At 42.0% G+C, this 22,339-nt stretch overlaps 1 long non-coding RNA gene across 5 annotated transcripts in view; it reads right to left on the reverse strand.

The window, feature by feature from the left end:
- The window catches only part of LOC309646439, a 63,578-nt gene that overhangs the window by 32,965 nt on the left and 8,274 nt on the right, over positions 1 to 22,339 (reverse strand). For all 5 annotated transcript variants that reach the window (XR_014255353.1, XR_014255354.1, XR_014255355.1 and 2 more), the window contains one exon: positions 6,715 to 6,779. This is a non-coding gene — a long non-coding RNA (uncharacterized lncRNA). The remainder of the gene's footprint in view (positions 1 to 6,714; positions 6,780 to 22,339) is intronic.

The raw sequence follows: 22,339 nt of genomic DNA on the forward strand, positions 1-22,339 counted from the left end.
GTACATTCTGCCCACCATTCCCACAGTGGAAGCTGTTCCAAGGACATGGCCTTGAAAGAGTAAGGTTTGTTGAGGCCATCTGGATGGGATACATGACTGAGCCCAGTAAGCCCTCTATATAAACTTTAAGATTCTGGTGGGCAGGTGCAGAGATCTATTCATCTGGCAGCCGCCTGAGACAAGCCTTCTAAGTACGTTCCCTTGTTCATTAAACGTGCCGCCTCGCAATCTGGAGCAGTCTGCTCTGTCTTTCCTCTCTCCTTGCTGTACGTGTACAGAGGCCAGTTTGTGAACCAACACACATCAAGATGAAGAAACCCATTCTGACGTGGAGAATTGCCCCGAATGAGTGGACTGCCCTCATCCGAGGATCTGGACGTCATTCTAGTAATGACTTACATCTGTAAATCTCTTTAAAGTCTACAACACACGTGCATATGTATCATCTCAGCTGAGAGGTATTAGCCTTGTTTTACTGAGGAGAAAACAGACATGCTGAGAGATCGAATGACTTTTCCAAAGTCATAGAATCATCCTAGAGCCTTAGAGTTAGAAGAGACAAAGAATGTCATCCAGACAAAGAAGGTAAGTGACAGATTTGAGATTCAAATCAGATCGCCCAGCCTCCTGGTCCAGGCTCATAGATTACATCCTATTTCCTTTCAGCCTGTTTTTTTTGTTTTTTTTTTTTTCCTGGGAGTTTTCAAATTCTGTCTGGGGGGCTCGCTGGGTCATCCTTCACCCCTCTTTTTCCCACCCTCAACCACAGCTTAACAACTTGAGTGAGTTTCTTAACCTCTCCAAGCTTCAGTTTCATCAGTTACCTGATGGGGATGACAGTAGGACTCATCTCATAGGTCTCACACTGTGAGTTAAATCAGATGATGCATGTACGTCTCTGGACATAGAATTAACACCCAGTGGGTTTTCAGCTTGATTTTACCTCTGCCACCATGTAGTCCAGGCCTCTAATTCCTCACTGGGAACCATTTATAATAGCCTCCCCACTAGTCTTCCCACATCCATTCATGCCCAGTCCAGTTGATTCTCCATACTGTAGATGAGGGACCTTTGTAAAATGCAAATCTGATTGTGTCACTCTCTGGCTTAAAAACTTCAGTGGCGTCCACTGATTTTTGGATAAAGGCCAAGACCTTTAACAAGGCCCACAACCCTGAGTGTGGCTGGTCTCCACACGCCTTGCCAGCCTCAGCTCATGGCAACCTCCTCTCATTCGGCGCTGACTGACTACACCAGGCTCCTTCTCACCTCAGGGCCTAGAATATTCTTCCACGCCTTCAGGAAGCAAGGTAGCCCCACCCTACCCTACATACTGTCAGAGCCCCGTTTCCATCCCTTGGTGGCGCTATGCCCACTCGCAGCTGTATTATTGTGAGTATTTCACTACAGTCTGTCACTAAACTATAAGTGGCTTGAGGGTTTTGCTCACCACTGTTTCCCAACATCCAGTGTGGGGCCTGTCATTTAGTCGGTGCTCAAAGAACATGCGCTGAATGAATAAAGGCTTTGTAGGGGACTCTTCCATATAGATTTCTGTGTGGCTTAAGCTGGAAGGTAAGACTAGATTTACTCCTAGAGCCCTTCCCTCTCTGGGATTAGATGATTCCATGCTTCCTTGTACATCCTCTCACCCTGCCCTCTCCAGACACTGTAGCCTTTAGATGAGCCCCCAGGAGTCTTTCGATAATTCCTTTCAAACTTACAGACAAATGACTCAGAGAAGCAGAAAACAAACCTTGAACTGAATTTTGTGCAAATTCTCATCTTGACATTATTTTTACTCCCCCACAGAATGTGAAAAATGCCAACTCTCATCATTGCTGGTGGGAGTGCCCATTGGTACCAATCACTTTTGCAGTCCCTCTAGCAGTATCTTACAAAACTCAAGATGGTCAAACTCTATGACTCAGAGATTCTAGTCCTCAGCAGACATCCGAGATACTCTTGCACCTCTGCCCAGCACAAAGCAATGGCTGGCATAGCAAACAAACAAAAACATAATCACTTAATTGTCCATCAACAGAAACATGAACAAATACATTGTAGTACGGTCATACAATGGAATACACTAGACCAATAAAATAAAGTAAACCAGAACTTCATGTATTAGCATGATATCTTTTTTAAAAAGTTTAGTAGCAGAAGCAGATCTCAGAAGGATGTACACCAAATAATCCCATTTAAAGAAATTTTTAAATAAGTGAAACCACAAAACGTGTTGTGTAGGGATTCTTAACGATGTAATAAAAGTATAAGGACATGAGATGGGATGGTAAACAGCAAAGCCAGTTCAGGGGCTGCCTCCAGAGTGGAGAGAATTGCATGTGATCTGAACACAGGGTACCCAGGGGCTTCAACCATCCTGGTAATATCTTACTTCTTAAGATGGATAGTTGGTAAACCACTAGTCATTATAATAATATCTCTGCCTTTTTGTATATCTGACCTATTTCATAATTTTTAAAAAACCCTTTAAATATATTTGGAGTGGCTGATTCAACTTAAAACAAGAGCGGCCACACTGGGTTTTCTGGCTCATGGTAAATTGGGTTTCCTCTCCCCTTTCTGAGATGAGAGGTGCCAGGTGAATTCCAAGCATCCTTGCTGTGTCCCCAGGTCTCCCCTCTCCCTGGGCATATTCTCTGCTGACCCTAGTGAGTACTCAGGCCAAAAAGTTTGAAAGAAGATGTTTGCCTTTAGCCTGGGTACCAGGTACAAGATCCTTTATGCTCTTGTAGGGACCTAGGAGGAGAAAGGGCTGAAAAGAAAGAATTGGGCAAATAGATCGGAATTTAGCTCTAAGGTAGGTATTAGAGGAAGGTAGACAAGGTAGACAAAGTTAGGTAGACAAATTCTTACTATACTGGCCAGAGGGTTGGTCAAGGCTTTTGGTCTTTACATCAGGGGTACAGATAAAACCAGTTTTCTCCACCAGAGAAGGCCTGCGGGCAAAAGCTGCACAGCCTCCTGTTCCCTTCCATACCACGTAGCATGCACCTGTCTTTAAGCAGCTGCCCAGGGCAGGGGGAGGGCACGTCCTCCTAAATCAGGACATTTTATTTGTCTCCTGCTGATAAGCTGTGTAAAAAGACGTCAACACAAGTTCTGCTCCTGAAATCTACCACCCCATCGGCCCTCTGCTCCTTCTAAGGAAGAGCGTAGGGAGGTTACAGAGCCACCAGAGAAAGCCAGCCGGGCCCAGTGATGAGAGCAGAGGACTCCGTGCTATGAAACCGGCCTGGAAGGGTGCTGCGAGCAGGAAATTTGTTGAGCTCTGTCAGCTTGAACTCCAGACGGAACCAACATTTCTCCCAAATAAACCTCAGACACAGCCTTCTGGTTTCCTTACCGTCCTGACTCAACACCTAAAACAGGTCAAATCCACTACATTCTGGCAAAACACTTCATAAGTAACTGAGGTCCAAGGCTTGGGAAAGACGCTCTTAGCGTGGCCGGTTTATCCTCAGGGCTAAGACTGCAGGAGCCCTTCTTGAGGCTGCCGTCCTGCCTTAGACGCACCTCCATGGTTGTGGGAACCACTTCACAGACCTGCCTTCTGCCCTGAGGTTATTGTGGCCTCTGAAAAATACTGTCTCACGGTGAAAATCACGGGAAGTTTGTGTTAACGCGAGCTTTCTGTCTCAGGGCAGCCCTAACTCGAAGGCAAGGCGAGGGGATAGGAAGGAGTGTGATTGGCAAAGGGAAAGAGAAAGGGTTGGACGTTGCAGGGGAGGGAGGGAGGGAGGGAGCCCTGTTCTGCTCCAGGAGCCGGCGCCACGGGACACAGTGGCAGGGCCCAGGGCTTGAAAGTCACCCTGCCCAGCCACTACTGTGTGAGGTGCTCCGGTGACAGGCTCGCAACCTGCCTCTCCTCTCCTTCTCTCTCTGTCTCACACACACACACACACACACACACACACACACACCCCTATGGCCTGGTGGATGGGAACACAGGCTCTGGTGCCACACTCTATGGATTCAGATTCTTGCTACACCACTCACCAGCTTGATGACCTGGGCCACGTTATCAAGCCACTGGGTGTCTCAGTTTCCTCCTTCCCTCCCAAAGAACATTAATAGAAATGACAGTCCCTGCCTCGTGCACATGGCCAGCAGGATGAAATGAGTTAATATGAGTTATGTACTTAGTACTGGAACAGAGTAAGTCTGAAGTGGGTGTTTGGTCAATCAAACCAGGGGGAAGGGGGGGGGAGGGATAAATTGGGAGATTGGGATGGACATATATACACTACTATATATATTAATAAAATAGATAACTAATAAGGACCTACTGTATAGCACAAGGAACTCTAGTCAATACTCTGTAATGACCTATATGGGGAAAGAATCTAAAGAAGTTGGATATATGTGTATGTATAACTGATTCACTTTGCTGTACAGCAGAAGCTAACACAACATTGTAAATCAACTATAAAAACTCCAATAAAAATTTTTTTAAAAACTGTGAGGTTTCCCATTCCTCATCCTCTCCCCACTTGTCCTGCCTCAATTCGGCCCCAGTAAAACTCTAGAACAGCCAGAGGCCTTCAGGCTGCTGTGCCCACCACTCCCCTAGGCAGTGAGAAAGGCTGGGGGGCCAGGGAATCAACCACAGAGGTTCAGAACAGTCGGCACTGCTCCAGGGGAAGGTCCAAGGCCCCCCTTGCTCAGTCATCGTGTGTCCTGTATCTTGCTCGGGACCACTGAGGAGGAGGGGATACGGCAGCTCTTAACCGTGTTTGGTGCCCTCTTGTGCCATCAGCCTGCATTTTGGGGACGCTGGTTAGACACTGTCTTGTTGTCTCTTTCTGGTGTTAGGTGGGGATTATAGAAATGGCGGCATCCCACACTGTCCCTATCTCTGCCCTGCAGTCCTGATCGGGCCCCTTGCCCTATGTCCCCAGAAATATTGCTAATGTTTGTTAAATGATTAATGTGTGCCTGACCCTGGGCTAAACAGAAAACTTTAATGAACCCCGTGAGGTGGGTATAATACTATACTCATTTTCCAAGAGAGGTCAAACATGGGTTAGGGAGTTAAAGCGACATGGCAAGGTCTTAGCTCCCCTTAGACGCTTTGCATTTAGCCCAGAACTGGCTTGACTCTGTTGTTCCTTGTTTGTTCGGGGGCCTCTCCGGCAGGGTGTGGGTGTTAAGGAAAGGTGTGGCTCTTCTCCTGTTCTCTTCTATTTGTCTTGGCTTCCTGAAAGCACGTAGAATGCTTAGCACAGGGCTGAGTATAGAGTAGGCTGTTAACGGATGTTAGCTATTATTATTATATAATATTTACTGAATACACTGTATTAGGCCCTGGAAGTGGGCCAAGAAAATAGGACACAATTCCTGTCCTCCAAGGGCTTACATTCTAGTGTGGGGTTGGGTGAGGTGGGAAAATGAGACTCATGCCAGAGTAAATTGCAAATGCATCCAGTAATTGCTGAAAGAGAACAGAAGAAGGAGAGATACTCCTGGGCCGAGGTCGTTGGGAAGACGTCCTGGAGGAGGAGGAAGGATGGAGAAGATTTCGGAAAGAATGGAGGTTGTCTACAACAGGATGGAGAGAAGCAGGCCTCGGAGGCTTTATTCTCAGAACCTCAGCAAGACAAGGGTCAGAGCGGGGAAGGTCTCACAGGCTAGAACTCACCGCTGTGGCCAGAGCCACTGGGCGCCCAGGCCTGGTGAAGACAGGACGCAGCGTGTTGCTGTGCCAGAAGCGGGCTGGGAGTCTGCCTGCCCAGTTTACAACTGTGGTGTTTACTGGCTACATTTCATCAGGCAGAAGTACCATAGTTTATTTAACCATTCATTTTTATTGGGCTTTTAGGTTGTTTTTCCATTTCCCACTACTATAAATAATGCAGCAAGGCAGGATGGTAACAGACATGGACTTGACCATCAGAAAGGCCTGTGTTTTAATACTTTCTCTGCCACTTACTAGTGATGTGACCACAGGCAAGCTACCTAATGTCTCTAAGCCTCAGTGTCATTCTCTATTAAACGAGAATGATAATGCTACCTAACTCACTGAGTTGTTATACATCCAGGGAAACCACGTTAAAGTTAAAAAAAGTTATCTCTATGTATTTGACTGTTTATCGTGTGATTATTAGGTGCCCAGCTCTGTTCTTAATAAGGCAGTTGTGAGGATCATATGCCTTATTAAGAAGACACTGTTTCTAATAGCCTCATGTTCGATGTAAGTGAAAACTGCGGGAACTTGTCTGAGGTCACCAGCCAGAAGGAGGATGGTATTGAAAGTGAGTAGTCATGTGCCAGAGCCCACATTCTTCACCGTGCCTCTGCTCTCCTGCTCAGTAAGTGCTAGCTGCTACTGCATTTATCATTATCATGCTGCTGTTGGCATTGTGACAGGGTGTGGGGAGGCTGAGGGAGGCTCTAAGCCACTTTCAGATTTTTAAGCTCTTGGTAGAAATGAGAAAAGGCCAAGCAGCTTTTTTTTTTAATGTGGTATATTTTAAATGTTTAGGTTTAACAAATTCACACTAGTAAACGTTTATTAAAAAATATTAAAATGCAATGCCTTCAGGAACAATAGACACAAGAGATAAGCCCGGGGCTGAGTTTCCCTCTGAGCCTGCTCTGAAGCTTCTGCGTACCCGACACCCACCCCAGGATCTCACCCAGAGAAGCAGCCTTGGGGTCAAGGGCTGGGAGGACAGATGTGCTACTTACCTTAGAGCTATGGGACGTGAGGTCCCCCCCATACCCCACTGGACAGTCTTCTGCAAGGCTGGTTTCTGGGAGAGGATGAACAGGAAAGTGACTGGCAGGGACTTGGCATGCAAAGTAAATGCTGAACGTTCATTGTGTAAATATTAACATTTTAAGATCCTGGAAGTAATGCCATCCATTTATTTACAAATACACACTCTTGTAGCTGGCAGTTGTTTTAGATTCAAAGCAGGTTTTCTAAATTTTTTGAACAGTTGCCATCCTATTTGTTCTTAGGTACCAATGATAAAACCACATAGACTGGAACTCAGTATTTATTAGACAAACGCTATTTGCAAAGTCCTGTGCTTGGGGCTGTAACAACAGCAGTGACATTAGCCACGGCATTTACTGAGCACACACTCGGCACGGGTGCAGGCTTAGTGCTTCTCACACATTGTTTTTAGTTAATCCTCATGACCACCCTATGAGGTCAGTGTGTTATTATCATCACCATTTTCAGATGAGGAAATGGAGGTGCAAAGAGAAGGTCTATTAGATTCTACGTCTGTTGGCTTGCTTATTGTTGGAAATCTGCTCCTACTGAAAGGCCCAAGTTGAAGTGACAGGTCAGACTGTCCCTTTGTAATTAAGTTTTGTCATCTATAAAATTGGACTAGGTTATTTCTAAGATCACTTCCACATTCTATTGATAGTTTCCTGTCAGAAAGGTAGACACTTCATATAATATGGACATTTTTCTTTCAAATTGTACTTTCGTGTGGACTCCATTTTTATAACTTCTTTTGAAGTTTATAACCTGCATAGAGAAAAATGTATACATCTTGATGAATGAACAGAATGAACACCCACATGTAACCAGCGCCTAGAAAAGAATCATAGGCTTCTGTTTTAATTTCAGACATCTGGTGTCATTAGCTAATTCTTTCATTTAATTAATATTCATTGAGCATCTACACTGTGCTAAAAAGATGATGCAAGGTCAAGAGAATGAGAAGACACGCCACAGACTGGGGGATAATATTTGCAAAAAACATATTTGATAAAGGACTGGTATCCAAAATATACAAAGAACTCTTAGAACTCAATAATAAGAAAACAAAAAACTCAACTAAAAGATGGGCCAAAGGCTTTAACAAAGAATATATATAGATGGCAAATGAGCACGTGAAGAGATGTTCCACACCATATGTCATCAGGGAAATGCAAATTAAAACAATGAGATACCACTACACACCTATTAGAATGGTGATAATCCAGAACACTGACAACACCAAATGCTGGTGAGGATGTAGAGCAACAGGAATTCTCACTCACTGCTGGTGGAAATGCAAGAAGGTATAGTCACTGTGGAAGACAGTTTGGTAGTTTCTTACAAAACTAAGCATATGCTCTTACTATATAATCCAGCATCACACTCCTAGGTATTTACCCAAAGGAGTTGAAAACTTAGGTCCACGTGAAAACCTGCACACAGATATTTATATCAGCTTTATCCGTCATTTTCAAAACTTGAAAGCAACCAAGATGTCCTTCAGTAGGTGAATGGATAAATAAACCATGGTACGTCCAGACAATTCAGCGTTAAAAAGAAATGAGCAATAAAGCCATGAACAGACGTGGAGAAACCTTAAATGCATATGACTAAGTGAAAGAAGCCCATCTGAAAAGGCTACATTATGTATGATTCCAATTATATGACATTTTTAAAAAAGGCAAAACTATGGAGACGGTAAAAAAAAATCATGGTGTCAAGGGTTAGGGGGAGGTGGATAAACAGGTGGAACAGAGAGGTTTTTAGGGCAATGAAACTACTTTGTATGATGCTATAATGGAGGATGCATGTCACAATGTATTTGTCAAAACCCACGGAATATACCTCACCAAGATTGAACCTGAATATAAACTATGGACTTTTGTTGCTAGTGATGTGTCAGTGTAGGTTCATGGACTGTAACAAATGCACCACTCTGTTGACGTTGATAATGAGGGAGCATATCATGAGGAATCAACATGGCTCCCTCAGGTGTGCCCTGAGGTGTCAGACCCAGCTCTGTGATGGCATCAGAGGGGCAAGCATCTGTTTCCATGCCCAGCTTCCTAGCAGGACTCCAAGCTCCTTGACAACACGAAATACATCTTCCTCTGAGCACAGGCTCAGTTTACACTTGTGAATAAAGTCCCTTCACATCAAACTTTACATTGCCGGTAAAACCTGCTTTGTTAGCTTACTGTGGAATACATTTGCTCCTCGTTATGCACAGATCCTGTATTTTCAAATTTTCCTATTCACTGTAATTTATTTGTACCTCACCAGCGCTTTTGCAGCCATTCACAGACATGTGCAGAGCAAAGAAAAAATCGAAGCACTGATGCATACCTGTGTTAGATGAACTTCATTCAGGCATGAGTTTTAGTACTGTTGGCTGTGAGTTCAATATTAATTAATAAACAGCATATACTCAGTAAGGTGTCAACAGTACATATCTATAAGGTTATGTATTGATCAGTTGATGAAAATGTGACCAGGGGCTTGCAGCAACCTAACCCTGCATTTCCCCTAGGAGCCCTGGTTCAGTATTTGCTAATTCAGTGTTTGTGGTGACTCTACAGAATGTAACTACTACGAATAATGACAATCAACTGTATTTGCTTTTTTACAAGGAGAAAAGGATTGACTCTCTTTACAGCAATTCTCTGACCATCACAAACAAGTGAGATTATTTGGTCAACAAACTAGGTGGAGGGAATGACCAGTCCCCAGATCCCTGAACTCATGGTCCTCCACTGAGTACACACAGTTTACAACAATCTGCTCAGTTGTCCCTGGAACATTTTCCAGAAAAGTAAAAAGAGCAACCAAGTATCTTAATGCTTTCCAGCATATGGTTTTACCACGGGAAATCTAAACTTCACAGTAAAGTAAAAGCCAATTGTTTTCAACACTTAACTCTATTAGAAACATCATTATAAGTAATCGGTTTTTTTAAACAACTATGAGAAAAACAAAATAACTTCTTACCTAAACCTCAGATCTGCAAAACTCTAAATGCAGATTCTTTATTAAAAAACAAATTAAGTATTAAAATGTAAATTGTACTGAAGTTCTGTAGAACTCATTAAAAGATTAATATTAATCAAAACAACTCTTTACAGCTCAATAAATGCAAATAAAAAGGCATCAAAATTTGTTACTTATAACTTGAATCTTGGGTCCATTAATTTTTTTTTTTAATTTTTTAATTTACTTTTTTTTTTTATACAGCAGGTTCTTATTAGTCATCAATTTTATACACATCAGTGTACACATGTCAATCCCAATCTCCCAATTCACCACACCACCACCCCCACCCCCACGGCTTTCCCCCCTTGCTGTCCATACGTTTGTTCTCTATATCTGTGTCTCTATTTTTGCCTTGCAAACCGGTTCATCTGTACCATTTTTCTAGGTTCCACATATATGCGTTAATATACGATATTTGTTTTTCTCTTTCTGACTTATTTCACTCTGTATGACAGTCTCTAGATCCATCCACGTCTCAACAAATGACTCAATTTCGTTCCTTTTTATGGCTGAGTAATATTCCATTGTATATATGTACCACATCTTCTTTATCCATTCGTCTGTCGATGAGCATTTAGATTGCTTCCATGTCCTGGCTATTGTAAATAGTGCTGCAATGAACATTGGGGTGCATGTGTCTTTTTGAATTCTGGTTTTCTCTGGGTATATGCCCAGTAGTGGGATTGCTGGATCATATGGTAATTCTATTCTTAGTTTTTTAAGGAACCTCCATACTGTTCTCCATAGTGGCTGTATCAATTTACATTCCCACCAACAGTGCAAGAGGGTTCCCTTTTCTCCACACCCTCTCCAGCATTTGTTGTTTGTAGATTTTCTGATGACGCCCATTCTAACTGGTGTGAGGTGGTACCTCATTGTAGTTTTGATTTGCATTTCTCTAATAATTAGTGATGTTGAGCAGCTTTTCATATGCTTCTTGGCCATCTGTATGTCTTCTTTGGAGAAATGTCTATTTAGGTCTTCTGCCCATTTTTGGATTGGGTTGTTTGTTTTTTTTAATATTGAGCTTCATGAGCTGTTTATATATTTTGGATATTAATCCTTTGTCCATTGTTTCATTGGCAAATATTTTCTCCCATTCTGAGGGTTGTCTTTTCATCTTGTTTACAGTTTCCTTTGCTGTGCAAAAGCTTTGAAGTTTCATTAGGTCCCATTTGTTTATTTTTGTTGTTATTTCCATTACTCTAGGAGGTGGATCAAAAAAGATCTTGCTGTGATTTATGTCACAGAGTGTTCTTCCTATGTTTTCCTCTAAGAGTTTTACAGTGTCGGGTCTTAAATTTAGGTCTCTAATCCATTTTGAGTTTATTTTTGTATATGGTGTTAGGGAGTGTTCTAATTTCATTCCTTCACATGTAGCTGTCCAGTTTTCCCAGTACCACTTATTGAAGAGACTGTCTTTTCTCCATTGTGTATCCTTGCCTGCTTGGTCATAGATTAGTTGACCATAGGTGTGTGGGTTTATCTCTGTGCTTTCTATCTTGTTCCATTGATCTATGTTTCTCTTTTTGTGCCAGTACGATATTGTCTTGATTACTGTAGCTTTGTAGTAGAGTCTGAAGTCAGGGAGCCTGATTCCTCCAGCTCCGTTTTTTTCCCTCAAGACTGCTTTGGTTATTCGGAGTCTTTTGTGTCTCCATACAAATTTTAAGATTTTTTGTTCTAGTTCTGTAAAAAATGCCATTGGTAATTTGATAGGGATTGCATTGAATCTGTAGATTGCTTTGGGTAGTAGAGTCATTTTCACAATATTGATTCTTCCAGTCCAAGACCATGGTATATCTCTCCATCTGTTGGAATCATCTTTAATTTCTTTCATCAGTGTCTTATAGTTTTCTGCATACAGGTCTTTTGTCTTCCTAGGTAGGTTTATTCCTAGTTCTTTTATTCTTTTTCTTGCAATGGTAAATGGGAGTGTTTCCTTAATTTCTCTTTCAGATTTTTCATCATTAGTGTAGAGGAATGCAAGAGATTTCTGTGCATGAATTTTGTATCCTGCAACTTCACCAAATTCATTGATTAGCTCTGGTAGTTTTTTGGTGGCATCTTTAGGATTCTCTATGTATACTATCATGTCATCTGCAAACAGTGACAGTTTTCCAATTTGTATTCCTTTTATTTCTTTTTCTTCTCTGATTGCCGAGGCTAGGACTTCCAAAACTATGTTGAATAATAGGGGTGAGAGTGGACATCCTTGTCTTGTTCCTGATCTTAGAGGAAATGCTTTCAGTTTTTCACCATTGAGAATGATGTTTGCTGTGGGTTTGTCATATATTGCCTTTATTATGTTGAGGTAGGTTCCCTCTATGCCCACTTTCTGGAGAGTTTTTGTCATAAATGGGTGTTGAATTCTGTCAAAAGCTTTTTCTGCATCTATTGAGATGATCATATGGTTTTTATTCTTCAATTTGTTAATATGGTGTATCACATTGATTGATTTGCATATATTGAAGAATCCTTGTATCCCTGGGGTAAATCCCACTTGATCATGGTGCATGATCCTTTTAATGTGTTCTTGGATTCTGTTTGCTAGTATTTTGTTGAGGATTTTTGCATCTATATTCATCAGTGATATTGGTCTCTAATTTTCTTTTTTTGTAGTATCTTTGTCTGGTTTTGGTATCAGGGTGATGGTGGCCTCATAGAATGAGTTTGGGAGTTTTCCTTCCTCTGCAATTTTTTGGAAGTTTGAGAAGGATGGGTGTTAGCTCTTCTCTAAATGTTTGATAGAATTCACCTGTGAAGCCGTCTGGTCCTGGACTTTTGTTTGTTGGAAGATTTTTAATCACAGTTTCAATTTCATTACTTGTGATTGGTCTGTTCATATTTTCTATTTCTTCCTGGTTCAGTCTTGGAAGGTTATACTTCTCTAAGAATCTGTCCATTTATTCCAGGTTTTCCATTTTATTGGCATAGAGTTGCTCGTAGTAGTCTCTTAGGATGCTTTGTATTTCTGCGGTGTCTGTTGTAACTTCTCCTTTTTCATTTCTAATTTTATTGATTTGAGTCCTCTCCCTCTTTTTCTTGGTGAGTCTGGATAATAGTTTATCAATTTTGTTTATCTTCTCAAAGAACCAGCTTTTAGTTTTATTGATCTTTGCTATTGTTTTCTTTGTTTCTATTTCATTTATTTCTGCTCGGATATTTATGATTTCTTTCCTTCTGCTAACTTTGGGTTTTGTTTGTTCTTCTTTCTCTAGTGCCTTTAGGTGTAAGGTTAGATTGTTTATTTGAGATTTTTCTTGTTTCTTGAGGTAGGCTTGTATAGCTATAAACTTCCCTCTTAGAACTGCTTTTGCTGCATCCCATGGGTTTTGGATCATCGTGATTTCATTGTCATTTGTCTCTAGGTATTTTTTGATTTCCTCTTTGATTTCTTCAGTGATCTCTTGGTTATTTCGTAACGTATTGTTTAGCCTCCATGTGTTTGTGTTTTTTACGTTTTCTTCCCTGTAGTTCATTTCTAATCTCATAGCGTTGTGGTCAGAAAAGATGCTTGATATGATTTCAGTTTTCTTAAATTTACTGAGGCTTGATTTGTGACCCAAGATGTGATGTATCCTGGGGAATGTTCCATGCGCACTTGAGAAGAAAGTGTAATCTGCTGTGGTTGGATGGAATGTCCTATAAATATCAATTAAATCTATCTGGTCTACTGTGTCATTTAAAGCTTCTGTTTCCTTATTTATTTTCATTTTGGATGATCTGTCCATTGGTGTAAGTGAGGTGTTAAAGTTCCCCACTATTATTGTGTTACTCTCGATTTCCTCTTTTATAGCTGTTAGCAGTTGTCTTATGTATTGAGGTGCTCCTATGTTGGGTGCATATATATTTATAATTGTTATATGTTGGGAACCAGCTGCAAGCTGACACAGTCCTTGCAGCTTAAAGCATGGCAAAGTCCTGCTTAATTCCTGACAGGACCCGAAAGAGTTATTAGAGAAGATATGAGTCTTGGCCCATGAGGTTGCTTGTGGTTTCTCTAACTATAGTTTGTCCTTGGCATATTTTGGTAATCACAGTCTGTTCTCACGCATGTTTATATTCTGGTTCGCAGAATGTTTTGTACTATAACTTCAACATTAAGGAAATACTGTCTGATGATTCTGTGTTGTGATTTTAACAAAAACATGTATTGCCTACTGCAATCTATAAAAAGAGTTTTGATGGGGAATAAAGTGTGTGTGCTTGTACACCACCCTCCTGACCCCATCTCTTCTTAATGCCCTCACCTGCTCTCAGGACTAGTTCCTCAGTCTAACAGCGACTGACAGTTATATCATCTTCTTGGATTTATCCCTTGATCATTATGTAGTGTCCTTCCTTGTCTCTTGTAACATTCTTTATTTTAAAGTCTATTTTATCTGATATGAGTATTGCTACTCCAGCTTTCTTTTGATTTCCATTTGCATGGAATATCTTTTTCCATCCCCTCACTTTCAGTCTCCATGTTTCCCTAGGTCTGAAGTGGGTCTCTTGTAGACAGCATATATATGGGTCTTGTTTTTGTATCCATTCAGCAAGCCTGTGTCTTTTGGTTGGAGCATTTAATCCATTCACGTTTAAGGTAATTATCAATATGTATGTTCCTATGACCATTTTCTAATTGTTTTGTGTTTGTTTTTGTAGGTTCTTTTCTTCTCTTGTGTTTCCCACTTAGAGAAGTTCCTTCAGCATTTGTTGTAGAGCTGGTTTGGTGGTGCTGAATTCTCTTAGCTTTTGATTGTCTGTAAAGCTTTTGATTTCTCCAATGAATCTGTATGAGATCCTTTGCTGGGTAGAGTAATCTTCATTGTAGCTTCTTCCCTTTCATCACTTTAAGTATATCATGCCACTCCCTTCTGGCTTGTAGAGTTTCTGCTGAGAAATCAGCTGTTAACCTTATGGGAATTCCCTTGTCGTTTTTCCCTTGCTGCTTTCAATAATTTTTCTTTGTCTTTAATTTTTGCCAATTTGATTACTATGTGTCTCGGTGTGTTTCTCCTTGGGTTTATCCTGTATGGGACTCTCTGTGCTTCCTGGACTTGGGTGGCTATTTCCTTTCCCATGTTGTTAGGAAGTTTTCAACTATAATCTCTTCAAATATTTTCTCTGGTCCTCTCTCTTCTCCTTCTGGGACCCCTATAATGCGAAAGTTGTTGCATTTAATGTTGTCCCAGAGGTCTCTTAGGCTGTCTTCATTTCTTTTCATTCTTTTTTCTTTAGTCTGTTCCGCAGCAGTGAATTCCACCATTCTGTCTTCCAGGTCACTTATCCATTCTTTTGCCTCAGTTATTCTGCTATTGATTCCTTCTAGTGTAGTTTTCATTTCAGTTGTTTTCATTTCAGTTGTTGTATTGTTCACCTCTGTTTGTTCTTTAATTCTTCTAAGTCTTTGTTAAACATTTCTTGCATCTTCTCGATCTTTGCCTCCAGTCTTTTTCCGAGGTCCTGGATCATCTTCACTATCATTGTGAATTCTTTTTCTGGAAAGTTGCCTATCTCCACTTCATTTAGTTGTTTTTCTGTGGTTGTATATTGTTCCTTCATCTGGTACATAGCCCTCTACCTTTTCATCTTGTCTATCGTTCTGTGAATGTGGTTTTTGTTCCACAGGCTGCAGGATTGTAGTTCTTCTTGCTTCTGCTGTCTGCCCTCTGGTGGATGCGGCTATCTAAGAGGATTGTGCAAATTTCCTGATGGGAGGGACTGGTGGTGGGTAGAGCTGTTGCTCTGGTGGGCAGAGCTCAGTAAAACTTTAATCCACTTGACTGCTGATGGGGGGGGCTGGGTTCCCTCCCTGTTGCTTGTTTGGCCCGAGGCAACCCAACACTGGAGCCACCTGGGCTCTTTGGTGGGGCTAATGGCGGACTCTGGGAGGGCTCACGCCAAGGAGTACTTCCCGGAACTTCTGCTGCCAGTGTCCTTGTCCCCATGGTGAGACATAACCACACCCCGCCTCTGCAGGAGACCCTTCAACACTAGCAGGTAGGTCTGGTTCAGTCTCCTATGGGGTCACTGCTCCTTCCCCTGGGTCCTGATGTGTACACTACTTTGTGTGTGCCCTCCAAGAGTGGAGTCTCTGTTTCCCCCTGTCCTGTCAAAGTCCTGCAATCAAATCCCACTAGACTTCAAAATCTGATTCTCTAGGAATTCCTCCTCCCCTTGCTGGACCCCCAGGTTGGGAAGCCTGACATGGGGTTCAGAACCTTCACTCCAGTGGGTGGATTTCTGTGGTATAAGTGTTCTCCAGTCTGTGAGTCACGCACCCAGCAGTTATGGGATTTGATTTTACTGTGATTGCACCCCTCCTACTGTCTCATTGTGGCTTCTCCTTTGTCTTTGGATGTGGGGTATCTTTTTTGGTGAGTTTCAGTGTCCTCCTGTTGATGATTGTCCAGCAGCTAGTTGTGATTCTGGTGTTCTCACCAGAGGGAGTGAGAGCACGTCCTTCTACTCTGCCATCTTGGTTCAGGGCCTATACTCGGGTCCATTAATTTCTAATGCTTTTTTTTTTTTCCTAAAAAGACGTAATGAATGAGGGCAATAACTTTAAAAACAAACAGGAAAAATAAAAATTACAAACACAGCTATTGCAGTCATTCAACCAAATGGTTAAGTGGTGTATTAGTTTCCAGTGGCTACTGTAAACACAACTTGGCAGAGAGGAATTTATTCTCTCCCAGTTTGAGAGGACAGAAGTCTAAAACCAGTGTCACCGGGCTGAAATCAAGGTGTCAGCAGGGTCACACTCCCTCTAGAGGAGAAACTATTCTTTGTCTTTTCCAGCTTCTGGTGGTTGATGGCATTCCTTGGCTTGTGACTTCATTACTTTTTGGTCACATTGCTTTCTCCTCTTCTGTGTCAGATCTCCTTCTGCCTCCTTCTTATCAAGATATATGTGATTGCATTTACAGTCCACATGCATAATCCAGGATTATCTCCCCCCTTAATCACATCTACAAAGTCTTCTCCTTTTTTTTTTTGCCATTTAAGGTGACATTCACAGATTCTAGGGATTGGGACATAGATATCTTTGGGGATGGGGCATTATTTTGCTTTCCACAAGTGGTAAACCTAATATTAATTATATCTATGCACCAGTAACCTAATGAAAAACTCAGAGAGGTGCCTATAAGAACACCCACCTCTGTCCCTGAGCCCCCCATACTCCATGGTCAATTGTGATTCTTTTATAATAACGATGATGATAAAACATTTATCAAGAATCTGCCACATGCCTGCTCCTGTTGTAAGTTCCCATGCATTGCCCCCAAAGGATCCTCACAACTACCCAATGAGGTAGGACCATCATACTTCCACATTTTACACATGTGGAAATGGAGGAGGCTAAATCCATGTTAAGAGAGAAGCAGAACCAGGGTGCAAAACTGGGGGCGTCCTCCTCTCATGACCCTGTCTCTGGTTCACTGGGAGTGCACCCGACTCCCTGGAAAGGAACGTCTCACAGGCAGGAGCATGTGCCGCTGCTGCAGGTGCCCAGAGAAACCACCAGCTGCAAAACTGGCTTGTGGACTCCAGCTCCAGGAGCGCCACGTTGCCCTAAAATAAAATACTATACTGAGAGAATGAGAGTGTCCCTTTAAATTTTAACAATAGCGTAGCTATTCAGGAGATCATTTTAAGTTTACATGAGCATTCAGGTGAATCTTACCTTTCTGAAGGTGAATCTAGCAGATCTAACTAATCACTCCCTTTGATTCTGGATCCTAGGATCCCGGGAATAGCTATCGATGAGCACAGGCGCTAACTGAGCCTGTGGGGGTTAATGATGTTCATGGAACTGAGGGCTGCAGAAGCTGCGGATTCTTTTATATTTTATTTTTGTGGTGCAGGAGCAGGAGGGACCAGGAGAATGCCTGTTATTAAGATAACCAGTGATATAAGCCAGACTTGCTGGTCAAATGGATTAAATGACCTATAAAATGATTTTTCTGAGCCCAACGGTCCACTCAGTGTCCTGAAACACACTATCTCCTAGCCTGTGTTCACATTGCTCTTCTTGTCTCAATTCCCACCTCCTTTCTGGTCATCCATCATCACATATTGAACACTTAGTATATGCAGGGCATTGTGCTAGGTGCTGCCCATATGAAGGCAATTAAACAGGAGTCCTCCCACCAGTGGAATCTAGAATTAGGTAATGAAAAAAAAGTAGTCAGTTTATTCCAACTCTCTTAAACTGGTTACAGTTATTCACTCTTTTACTCATTCATTCAACAAATATTTATTGGGCATCTTCTTTGTGCCAGGCATGAAGGAAGTAAAAAATAAAAAGGTATCTAACCCAGCCTGAGAGAGAGGGTAGCTAATGCTTCTAGGAGGAGTTACAGACTTTGTTTAAGCTGAAAGATGGATGGGAATTATCTAGATCCAGTTAGAAGAGGGTTTTTCAGGCAGTGGAGATCTGTAAAGCGGGGTGTGCGGGGACCAAGTAAGGAGTGGCAATGGATAAGGGTTAGGGCCAGAACTTGGAGCGGCTTGAAGGCTATGTGAAGATTTCCAGACTTTATCCCAAGGCTGAAAAGGAGCTCTTGAAAATTTTTTATTTACATTACAAGAAGCACACAGGCTCTGTACAATACATACGAACAGAAGTAAAAAGCGTACATTGTATATCTTCTACTACAACTTGACGGTGCAAGAGTTACTGCCTTTTAAGTATATAATGTATCTAAAAGGAAGGAAAACAATAAAATTTTTTAAAAATTAATGCAGATTGTATCAATGTCAATCTCTTGATTGTGATACTGTACAAAAATTACCCAAGATATTACCATTGGAAGAAATCAAGTGAAGGGTATTATTATTACTATTATTATTTCTCACAACAGTATGTGAGTCTACAAAGATCTCAGAACAAACGTTTTTTTAAATGCACCACACACAAAAATAAAGGCAAAGACATCTTCACGGGAAGGAGAATATTGATATAGTAGAACAACACAATGGAACCCACTGATAGCTTCTGAAAACCAATGAAAGCAATTCATCCTATGGAGCTTTAGAGGTGACTAAAGGTTCAGCTGTGGGTCTGAAATCTGCATTTTCATTGCAAAAAAACCCTGGGAGTGCTCAGAGCACTGATACAGGAAGGAAAAATGGAATGGCTCAGATAGCAATGAAATGTTACTAAGAGGAGTAAGGTTGTGTGGTTGGGGAAAGAGGTGGCTGCTGGACTATGATTCCTAAGTGGGTTTAGATGTGCCCAACACCCAGCTTACTAGCAAATAAATTTATGTTCTTTCATTGGCTATTGTAGGATACAGTGCTCACCAGTGGCTTCCTCTCCTTCAGGAACTTCCAGTGATGTTTCTAGCAATGTTCCTTGGATACATATGGACACATGATATAAACCGCGTAACGAAATAAACACAAATATGGAGTAGAACATGCTCAGGTCCTAATATTCAATTCATAAGACAAAACATCCTATCACAAACAAGTTAGAGCTTACCAGCCTCTTGAAAGGTTTTTAACAGTGGGAGTGATATAATCAAACTTGTCATTTAGAAGATCCCTCTGGCAGCGGTACAGACAACTTATTGGAGGGGGTGAAGATTCAAGGGAGAAACAGTAAGGACTTCCACTAAAGGGACAGGGGCAATGGAGAGGAGACAGATTCCAGAATTATTAAGGAAGCAAAAATCTCTATCTCAACCGTAAGAAATCCCCAGTAGAGCTTGGCCCTTGAATCTGCTGGGGTCAAATTTGGCTGTAAAACAGAAAACTCAAAATAACAATTGTTTAAACAAGATAGATGTTTATTTCTCCTATAAATAAAAGTCCAGAGATATCAGTTCAGATGTGGTCTGGCGGCTCCAGTGTCACTGGGGAGTCAGGTTCCTCCTGTTCTTCTGATCTACCTTGCAAGTACATAGCTTCTGTCTTTAAAGTTACTTTTTGGTCCGAGATGGCTGCCAGAGCCCATCTAACTGGTCCACATCACTGGTAGTGGCAAGGAAGAAGGGAGAAAGCTGAGCCATCAACTTCTGCAAAGGCTTCTCCAGATCTCCACACATATTGATGTTTATATCTCACTGGCCAAAACCAATGGCTATACCTACTAATGAGGATGATGGGAAAATAATATTTTCTAGCCCTGCTAGCATTACCAGAATATCTGGAATGGATATTTGATGGATACTTAGCAGTCTCTGTCATAGCCATCAATCAAGTCCTTCAAGAGAAATAAACATCAAGAGAAATAAACATCTATCTTGTTTAAACAATTGTTAGAGACACAGAGAAGGTGAGAATATCCTAGCCCTCCAGGGGATGAGTCACGGAGTTTGGTGGACACTGTGATGTGTCACCTAGGTCTCCTTCCATGAAGGACTTTTGCCTCAGCTGCAGAGAGCGTTGTCAATGGAGAGCTTTCATCTGCCAGCTCCTTCTGAGAGCCTCCGCACCCAAGGAGCCTAGACAGCTTATGTTCAATGACCTTCAATACAGGAATATAAGATGGACATCTTCATCCAACTGAGGACAACTCAGAAGAACTATGCTAGCTCCAGCTCTTTCCTTGGAGTTGGCTAAGGCTACTGTCGGGTTACACTGTAGTTTGAATTTTCAAGCTGGAATCTAAACTCCACAAAAAAAACAACAAAATTCCCTTCTCTCGCCACAAATTTCTCTCTTTTCCAGAAGTGACTCCTACTTCCTTGCCCTCCCTTCCACAGCATGGATGCCATGTTCACTCTCTTAATAAACCTCCTGTGTGCCAACCTCCAACTCAAGAGTCCACTTCTCAGGCCAGCCGGTGTGGCAAGGAGGGAGGGTGTATCTACCTGAGGTGCCAGAAACTCTGGAAGGAGGCGAAACGTTCACATTTATTGAAAGTAGAGTGGGCTGAAAAGATGGAGACATGCCGCTGTATGCACATTTCCTTTTTTCTGTCTCTTGCTTGCTTCTCACGGTTGTCAGTGCACACGTCTATAGCATCCGTTACATCGCTTCCAGTGTGTAACTATCCATCTAGGTTTGGATAACCAGATCCTCAAACTTGTTAAAACTGTGTGTAAAGAAATGAAAATGGCTGTCGGGTGAGAGCTGGGTCTTCCTAGATGGAAAGTGCCTGACTGCCCACACGGTAGGACTTCCAGTATCTCCAGCTACGCTTATTAGAGCCTTTTTTAAATTTTTATTTTTTGGTTTCTTTCTTGGTTCTTGGCTAGGTTCCAGACAGGTGAGATGGGACTCTAAATGCAATAAATAAGAGAGGGAAAAATTACTCTAACTTTGTGGCATTTTTGGTTCTAACTCAGAAGCCAACTTTCCTTACTCTGTCTGGGGCTTATAGAATTTAGCCTAAAACAGCCTGTCATCATAGACACCCGTTCCTCTGGCATTCCATCTGCCCATTTGTGAAAGCTGGTCCGCACAAACGTTCACCCAGGATGAAAAGAGACCACCTGGGCACCCAGCTGTGTGCGAGGGCTGCTCATGACCACGGAGGAAAATGTCCCAGAGGGGCCAGCACTGCATCACCACCCAGTTCTCAGGCAGGGAGTCCTACCCCCAAAACACTCCCTCCTCGCCAGTGTGTACAGGGGACCGGCAAACATTACACTGCACCCAAAACTTCACAGTCAGAAATGTTCTTTCATTTCCATGACTCAGAGCAAACGTTATTCATATAGTGCCTCTGAATACACCCACTTCTGGAAAAAAAAAGAGAAATTTGTGGCAAGAAAAGATAACTTTGCCATCATTTCTTCCCGGAGTTTAGAGTCTGGGTTAGGAAGCATCAGCTGCTAGTGACACAAGCCTGCGTGCTATGTGGCTTTTGAGGTCTGCCTACTCACAGATCTCTCTGGCTCGTCCCACTTGTCTCTGTCAACAATTGACCCTGTGGTCTTTATTTATCTGGATTTTTTAAAATTGAATTTGTGATAGCACCTTTTCTCACAAAAGCACTTTTCAGGCAAGCAGTCCATAGCAGTTTCCTCCCAGTTTATTTTAGGGAAAAGTGCAAGGAGAAGATCCTCTTCCTTTGAAAAACCCTAACTAAACTCACACAAGTCTGTAAATATATTTTCTCAGAGACTTTTATTCATCTTTGAATCTTCCAGGGTCTGACACCTGGAGTACAATAGACACTAACTGTTTGTTGAATGAATAAATGAATGAGTGAATGAAAGAAACGAATGACAATTACTGAGTGAATAAATGAATGTGAGCTCAAGAAGCTTACTGGTAGGAGGATAAAATTCATTCCTGAAAGGTATAACACAGGAAAGACTGGATGCTGTGAGAAGGTGGGAGGGAATGATCACATCAGGTGAGATGAGTGATGTTCAGTCAGGCTGTACCTGGTAGAGTCGCCAGGAGGGCTTTACAAATCCCAGAGCCCAACCTGTTAAATCAGAATCTTTCAGGGTGGACCCAGGCACTGGTGTTTTTTTAAAGCTCCTCAGGAGATACCAATGTTCAGCCAGAGTTGAGAGCCACTGGGACATGAGGATCAGAAAGAGATTCATAAAGGAAGTGGTTTTTTAAAACAACCTTTAAGGATGGATAGAGTTTTGACTTGTAGAA

The sequence above is a fragment of the Balaenoptera physalus genome (assembly GCF_965194825.1).
Source record: "Balaenoptera physalus genome assembly, chromosome: 17".
Lineage (NCBI taxonomy): Eukaryota > Metazoa > Chordata > Mammalia > Artiodactyla > Balaenopteridae > Balaenoptera > Balaenoptera physalus.